Source organism: Mustela nivalis, assembly GCF_964662115.1.
Source record: "Mustela nivalis genome assembly, chromosome: 11".
Taxonomy (NCBI): Eukaryota; Metazoa; Chordata; class Mammalia; order Carnivora; family Mustelidae; genus Mustela; species Mustela nivalis.
In genome coordinates this window covers 79,182,603-79,191,747 of record NC_139030.1, presented here as the reverse complement: position 1 = coordinate 79,191,747, position 9,145 = coordinate 79,182,603, and positions in this window count along the sequence as shown.

Genomic DNA, 9,145 nt, shown 5'->3' with positions numbered 1-9,145 from the left:
CTTCCTCTCCTCTCCTAACCCACATAGCCTGGCAGATGCTCCTCCCAGGGGAAGATGGTGTATGCTTATCTAAGGTGGTCATACTGCCTGCCCAAGCAAGGTCATACAGCATTCCAACCAGTTTAGCATTTGTCAATCCCAGTATGTCTTGGCTTGAACAACAACAACAAGAACAACAACAAAAAATGTGTGTATATATGTATACACATATGTGTATATATATATATATATGCATATATATTATATTAATTGTGTATTAATGGAGATATATAAATATATATATATAGTCACTGTATTGGGTTGAATTGTGTCCCCTTCAACCTTAGAATGTGACCTTATTTAGAGTAATCTTTACAGATGTAATGAAGGTAAAGATCTCCAAATAAGACCACTGGGAATAAAGGTGGATCCCAAATCCAATGAAGAGAGCCCTTAATAGAGATGAGACAAGGAAGAGACACAGGAGAAGGCCATGTGACAACTGGAGGCAACAATGGGGTGATGTAGCCACAAGACAAAGGGCATCAAAGATGGCCAACAGCTACCAGAAGCTATGTGAGAGGCATGGAATAGATTTTCACAGTTTCTAGAAGGAACCAGCCCCACCAACATCTTCATTTAAGACTTATGGCCCCCAGAACTGTGAGCAAATAAATTTCTGTTGTTATAAGCCATCCAGTTTGTGATACTTTGCTATATGGCAGCCCTGGGAAGCTAATACAGTCAGCCTGATCTAGAGAGGACATCTCAGGGAGTTGAAGGAGTAAGTATCTCCTGGATATAGAATATACATGCTAAAAGGTCAGACACCTTCATCAGCGTGCTTTTCCTACTTAGCTCCGGGAATCAGTTTCCAGGCAGGACACTAGCAGAGATCTCTCTGGCAAAGCCAACTGTACCGGCTGGTCCCCTAAGGGACTCTCTCCTCTGAGGCCACAAGTCCACAGGCTCTGTCCATGCAGACACAGCCTCCAATCATACCTCCATGCAGCACTCTTAACTATAAATGGACACCCAAGAATCATAAATGGAAACAAATTTAGAGAATTGAGAGAATGGTGTGTAGAGATTTACAAGTGATGGGAGAGCCACATTCTCTATCTCTGTCCCCTTATCTTGCCCCAGATTCCTAGAGGATGACCTAACTGCCTTAGCCCTGTGGCATTTATGAGAACTTTTATATTTATGTCACTCTGTAATGCAAATGCTGAGTTCTATGTTTTATCCATGTCTTTCTTTCTCACAGCACTGACTTCTGTCAAGAGGCTCCATAAATATGACTAAACATAGGATTCAAGGTGCAGTCCATTTCCCCCCATACACATATATTCAGCCTAACCATGGTGAATCAACAAGCAGATTCATGCCCTGGAAATCTCCACAGCCAAACACAGAGTTCACAAGTAGGTGTGAGGGCTGAGGGCAGCCAGCCATGGCTGCGAAAAGCTTGACTCGGACTATTATTCGTTCTTCCCAGCTAAGACCCTAGAAGCTAAGAACTGCAATTGTCCCCCATTTTACAGCAAAGAAAACTGAGGCTCCCAAAGGTTTTGTCAACTTGCCCAGGGTCACACAGACCAGATCCAGACCCAGACAGTCTCACTCCACAGCCTGAGCCCTTAAATATTAAGCCAGATTCTTCTTCTGACATCATCTGGATTCTTGGTGGTATCCAGCCATCATCCCCTCCTCCATCTAGAGCATCCCTGCCTCCAGAGGTTGTGGACACACACACCTGAAGTTTAAAGGCTTCTGTTCAGCAGACTGAGAGAAAAGTTGCTGGCCATTACTATAGGTGGGGCTCGCAGTCATGGAGTGGAAAGCAGCCAAAGCCAGAATCACACACAGGATCCTTCCAGACCCTGCTAAGGTCCGGTAGGATCCCAGCTAATAGAGATTCCCATCAGCGCTCCTGCATGGTGATTAGATGTGTATTTGGAAGAATGAAGAACACAAGAGGAGAAAGGAATAATCCTTCTCCATATCTCCAAATCTGCACAAATTCAAGCAAACTTAGCCTACTTCTAATAGTAATAGACTGAATATAAAATAAGAGTAGTAGCTGTTATGGATAAAAATCTAATCTAGTTCCAAAGCCCCTTTCTGGGTGTAAATTGGGACTTTGGGGATGTAGATGAACTTTTTGGTTTTCTAAGATCCACTTTGGCATGGTGATGCACCCAGTGGCCCTGAAGAATTAATTATCCTATAAATTATGCTTGGAAGTGAAGGTTCATGTGTACCCTCGAGAAAGCTTATTGACCTTACAGACTATAGTCAGCTGAATGATGGCTCCCCAAATATATTGAGGGCACAATCTTTGGAACCTGTATATATTACCTTAGATGGCAAAAGAGACTTTGCAGGTGTAATTAAATTAAGCATCTTGAGATGGAGAAATGATCCTGGGTTAACCAGGTGGGTGCAGAGTGCAATCACTCCCTCGAAACTCTGAGGGAACACAGTCCTGCTGACATTTTGATTTTGGCCCAGGGAAACTGTCCAAACTCCTGATCTCCAGACCCATGAGAGAATAAATGTGTGCTGTTTTAAGCCATCAAGTTAGCAGTCTTTTGTTATAGCAGGGACAGAAACAAACATACAGACTCACGCTCATTAATGAATAACCGGTTTGTTCTGCATTCATTTAGTATGCCCATTTTCCCTTCCATTGAATAAGTAACAAACAATCATCAGATGTTTCGTGAACAAAGATGGGCAGCAGCTGGATGTGCCCGCTAGAAGACAAATTTCTCATTTCTTCTGGCCTTTGGTGTGTTAGCTTGCAGGAAGGTGTGACTACTGGGCTGGCTTCAGGAGGATCGTGTGTCCTAAACTCTGTTAAGATCATCTGCTTTTTCTCAATAGTATCAAGGTAAAACACTGCAGATTCACAGAGATCATCATGACGCTGCCATCCCCAAACCATTGTTTCCTGGAAACCCCACCTTTCGAGGTAGATAAGGATGGAAATCACAGTGTTGCAATGATGTCCAGGGACCAAGGAAAAGGTATGAAGTTCCTTCATCTCATCCACAGCAAGAAGGCAATAAAGCAACAGGACAAGATGGGCTTAGCTACCATAACTCCATTCCTATTGTTTGGGTCAAGTTGACATTGAGTAAGAACTTTGAGGAGAGTGTTCAAGACAGTTGATAAATGGTGGCACATCTGACCTGCTATCAGTATTGGGTAGTAGAAAGCAGGTTGGTCTTAGAATTAGACAAACTCAACTTTGACACATCATAGCTGGGCTTCAATGTCCTTGTCTATAAAAGGTGTGAGTTGGTTAGATCAATGCAAACCAGAATCCCTTATTTTTGTGATTTCATTGGCCTGTGTTGTCAAATAGTTTAAAATCAGTGCTCAATGTATAGCTTACAAATAATGCTGGGTTTTTTTAGAATATAAATTCAGTAAAATTTTTTTTCCTTTTATAGATAATAATGTCTAGAATAAATAGCATCCCTTTCAAATTCTCAATAGAAATGATTATTTTTTGAAGGGACTATCTGGGGAGCGATGCATTAAAATAATTATCGTATTCGTGACCATTGACTTTATGCCTCTTAACCGAATACCATTATTCAAATTCCCTCTTTTGACCCTAGGTATAAACATGTGTCTGTGCTGTTAGATCCTTTCCTGAACTTTAATGAATGATATAAATACGTGTAGAATTTATCAGAACATGCACTTTGTCTTTAAGCACCTCCTGAAATAAACTTATGAAGTCTCTAAAATCAAGACACTCTGTAGAAAGTGCTGATTGTTACTCGTCAAATAAATTAATTAATGCAGTACCATAGGTGCCATAGGTGAGAAAGTGCTTATCGGTGAATATTTTCTTCAGTCATCAACCTGCTAAGAAAATGCATTTGCAGCTCATCGGGCTGTTAACTGTGTTATTTTCTTTGCAAGGGCTACCCTTTTTCTTCACCTTTCAGAGGAAAGCATTTAATTTGTTGGAAAGCAGAGCTGGAAGGTTGGCCAGACCCTCTGCACAAATGAATGTTTCCCAGAAAACGTGGGAGATGCACAAGCCTTCTCCCCTAGCCTTCATCTAGGGGAGAGTCACTTGGGTCAGGAGTCCAAGAGGATCTGAAATATATCTTTTGAAATGTTCATAATCTCTTCATAGGTTCATTTGGCATCAACCTTTGTCACATCTTTTTTTAATGGAGATATGATTTATAAACCACGAAATTCATTTGTTTAACAGTTCAGGATATTTGTATATTCATGAGGTTGTGCAACTAACACCACTAATTCCAGAACATTTCCATTGTCCTAGAAAGAAACCCTGTATCCATTAGCAGCCATTCTATAGCTCCTGAAACTCCTCATCCATTCTGTCTCTGTGGAGCTGCATGGTCCAGATGTTTCATATGCATGGAATCATCTACTATTTGGTTTATTTTAGGTAGCATAGTGTTTTCAAGAGTCATTCATATTATCGCATGTATCACTATATCATTCCTTTGTTTTAAGTTTTCATTTAAATTCGAGTTAGTTTATGGGGCGCCTGGATGGCGCAGTCAGCGAAGCATCCAACTCTTGGTTTTTGCCCAGGTCATGATCTCAGGGTAATGACATCAAGCCCTGCATGGGGCTCCATACTCAGCGTGGAGTTGGCTTCAAATTCTCTCTCTGTCCCCCTGCCCCTCCTGCACTCTTTCTCTTTCTCAAGTAAATAAAGAAACCTTAAAAAATAAATAAATAAATAAAAACAACCTCCAGTTAGTCCACATAGAGTGTAATATTAGTTTCAGGTGTACAATATGATGAGTCAGCACCTCCGAGCAACACCTGGTGCTTATCACAGGTGTGCTCCATAATCCCATCACCTATTCCACCCATCCCCCATCCACCTCCATTCTGGTTGAATAATGCCATTATATAGGTATACCATGTTTGGTTTATCCATTCATCAAGTTGATGGGCATTCGGGCTTTTTTTTTTTTTGCTATTATGAATAATACCTAAAAGTTTTTGTGAGGTCATCTGTTTTCAGTTCTTTTGTGTATATACCCAACAGTGACATTGCTGTATTCCATGGTGACTATGTTGAAATTTTGAGGAACAGTGAGACTGTTTTTCAAACGGCCGCACCATTTTACAGTCCCAAGTGTGTGAGGGTTCTGATTGCTCTACATTCTATTCAACACTTGTTACTGCCTGTCTTTTTTATTGCAGCCACCAAGTGGATGAGAAATGGTGTCTCATTGTGATTTTGATTTGCAATTTCTATAATGACTACTGATGTTGACCATCTTTTCATGTAGTTGTTGGCCATTTGTATGTCTTCCTTAGACAAACCTCTATTCAAATATTTGCCCAGATTTGAGTAACCTGCTTTTTATTGTAGACTTGTGAGAGTTCCTTATATATTCTCAGTAATAGACTCTGCTCAGATATATGATTTGCAAATATGTTCAATTCTATGGGCTGGCTCTTCACATCTTAATAGTGTTCTTTGGAGCAAAAAACTTTTTAATTTTGATGACATCCAATTTATATATTTTTTCTTTGTTTATTTGTGCTTTTGGTGTCATATCTAAGAAATCATTGCCTAATCCAAGATAATTAAGATTTGCAACCATGTTTTGTTTTAACAGTTTCATCATTTTTACGGTTACATGAAGGTCTTCAGCCCATTTTGAGTTAATTTTTGTATATTGTGCGAGCAGTTAATTGTATCTTGACACCACATGAAAACCTCCAACTCAGCATCTTGTTATACAAGTAAATCAATTATGTTTTTGTAAACAAAAGGTGGCAGAAAACAATCTATGCCATGAGAGAAAACTATCTTAAGTACTTTAAAGTATTTATTTGTTATACAAGTTAAAATATTTATGGCTATGTACAATATAAATTATCCTTACATATTAAAAGAGATTTTAATCTCTTTTTTAAGAGGTCTTTATTAGGTAAATTACTGACCTTATTTTACTTAGTTTTTACTTGAAAGCAATGAGAGCAGCATTCTTTTTTTTTTTTTTTTAAGATTTTGTTTATCCATTTGAGAAAGAGAGAGAAAAAGAGCATGTGGGCACAAGCAAGGGGGAGGGGCAGAGGGAGAGGGAGAGGGAGAAGCAGGCTTCCCACTGAGCAGAGACCCCAATGTGGGACTCCATCCCAGGACCCTGGGATCATGACCTGAGCCAAAGGCAGACCCTGAACTACCCAGGCACCCCCAGCCTTTCTTTAAAAGCCATACTGCGTAACTTTGAATGCATTTGAGTTACTCTAACATTCAATGATTTAATTTCTTTACCAAAAAAATCTTTACAAATTACATATTACTCGTATGGCTATAACTTATGTTAGCTACATGTTAGCAATATATTAGCCCTCAAAATTGCTCATTAAAGTGTAGGTAACTGACAAAGAGAAATAATCTTGTAGCGTTCTAATGTCTTAAATGAAGTCTTAGAGGGTACCTGGGTGGCTCAGTCTTGAAGCCTCTGCCTTCCGCTCAGGTCAAAGGATCCAGTGCTGAATCAGGTTCCCTGCTCAGCGGGAAGTCTGTTTCTCCCTCTGCCTCTGCCTGCCTCTCCCCCTGCTCGTGCTCTCTCTTTCTCTGTCGAATAAATAAATAAAATCTTTAATAAATAAATAAAGTCTTAGATAAGTCGAAGTATCTAAGAACAGAACGTTTGGTAGAATGCCATCAGAGCTAATTGATCAGAAATTCATGAGAATATAGACATTTCTAACTCAGCAGGTGTGAGAGGAGAAGTGGGGAAGGAAACTAGAGTCAGAGATATTAAAAAAAAAAATCCTCATGACAGAGGCATCTGAGAAACAATGAAGGATGCTGATTCAGGAGTTAGCCTTCCTCTGTCTTCAACTCAGTGCCATGAGTAACCAGTTCTTCCCCTCTGTAAGCATCAGTTTCTTCTTCTGTGAAGTCAGTTTCATGACAGTATCTGTCTTGTCACATTGTCAGAAGGTTAAGTGACTTAATGCAGGTAGAGTATCTCACTTGTATCCTTGCTTATAGAGAGAACCCAATACATGTTATCTTTATTATTTATTATTTATTATTGTTATTATTCCAGGAACAGAAATCCCCAAATTACTGAAAATTCTTAACTCTCAGAATCAAATCTCTAGTCCTTGGAGACATGCGAGACCTAACTTCAGAATAAGACCCCAAGCAAATTGTTTCTGTATACAGATGAATTTAGTTATCACTTCAGTCTTTGGCCATGAATTCCAAGAATCTAATTCCCTAGTGGGGAAAAACAAACTTGGAAGAACCATGGAGTAGTTATTACACAATTAATACTGAGGAAGAACCGCCTACATAGAGCAGGGGATTTAAAATAGCCCAAAATGTGTTATATAACGACAACTAAATTTGCCAGTGAATCAATAGGAAAATGCAAGATGCCTTCATTCTCGCTTAGCTTGGACAGCAGATAAAACAGACCACTTACTTCTCTGAGTCGCATGTTTTGCCCCCTGGCAAATGAGATTTTGGATTTCATCAAATGACCATTATTATTGTCCCCTCCGGATTTACAAGTGTTATGGGGACACTCCCAAAATCATTGTAAGCACTTATTTATTCTCAGTGCGATCCAAAATTGGATCAGAGAGCAACACTGGAAATATTATCGTTTATAGTAAGAGCACAGATAACCATAATGGCACAAACTTGTAACTTCTTTTTCAAATTATCTGTTTAAGATTTTGAATAGGTAATAGATCTCTATGACCTAAAAATTAAAAATATGAAAAAGGGTGTATAAAAGGCTTCCTTCCTTCATTCCGTTCCAACGACTTCCTGAAAACATACACATGTATGTGCACATACCGCTTACCATGACTTCACTTTGATATCTTTCCAGATATTAATTATACATTTTTATATTCAAGGCAACACAAATACATCTTTTTCTTCCTTTCTACATGCTAATAATATGTTAATGCTCTCTCTTCTGTACTTTCCTTTTTTTTTTTCCACCTACCAATATATCTTGGAGATACTTCCATGTCAGCAATATTAGCTCTTCTGAGTAAAATAGTTGAACCGCCTACACTACTCCTAGTAGTTTATAAGTATTTCTACTTCATGAGCCCCACTGATTATCTAGTTTTCTGATTGTCAGCCCTGTAGGTGCCCACCAATAATATCACTGTTACTTTAATTTTTATTTTAATTTCTCTTCAAATACCAGCTACCCAAGTACTGGTCCTCAGTGTCCTGTCTTTCATATCTCTTGCCCACTTTTCTAATGGGCTTTCTCTATTTTTCCTTTTTGGTTTTCAAGGGTTTCTTGATTAATCTTGATATTAACCTTGGCTTTAGACATTGCAAATGCCTTCTCTTACACTGTCATCAATCTCTCTGCTTTAGTCAGGATGACCTGTGTAGACTAGAAATCCTTAATTTTGATGTAATCAATCTTTTCAGAATTTAGTTTATGGTCTTGCTTTTGAGGTTTCATTTGAAAAGCTTTTCCTGCTAACTTTCTGATCACCAATTCTAATTGGGGGGAGCAGGGGGTTTCCTACACACCCAAGTGATTCTCTGGCACGAGCTGAATATCACACTACACAATTCAATTTTGACCCCATTCGCTTGGAGGTAACATCAGATCCCACAGTTTAAGGGCTCGGCCCCACAAGACTGATCCCCACTTGTAGTGCCAGTCGCAAATTCATGCTGTCACCTGTGCTTCTGACTGACTGGCTATAGATTGGAGGTTCCAATGACCCCCTTCCTTGGGTTCAATTAATTTGCTACAATGGCTTGCAGAACTCAGAAGAATATTTCACTCATTAGGTCACTGGCTTATTATAAAAGGGTATAATTAGGAATAGCCAGCTGGAAAAGTTGCAAAGAGCAAGGTATGGGAAAAGAGTGTGGAGCTTTCAAGCACTCTCTGTGCACTCCACTCTCTCCACACCTCCATGTGTTTATCAACCCAGAAGGTCTCGGATCCCTGTCCTTTCGGGACTTTGTGGAGGCTTTGCTCCATAGACATGATTGATTAAATCATTGGCCATTGGTGATTGAACTCAGTCTATAGCCTTTCTCCCCTCCCTGGAAGTTGGGATACAGGGCTAAAAGTTCTAAACCTAAAGGTCAGCTCTCCTAGCAACCAGCCCCCATCTTTAGGTTACCTAG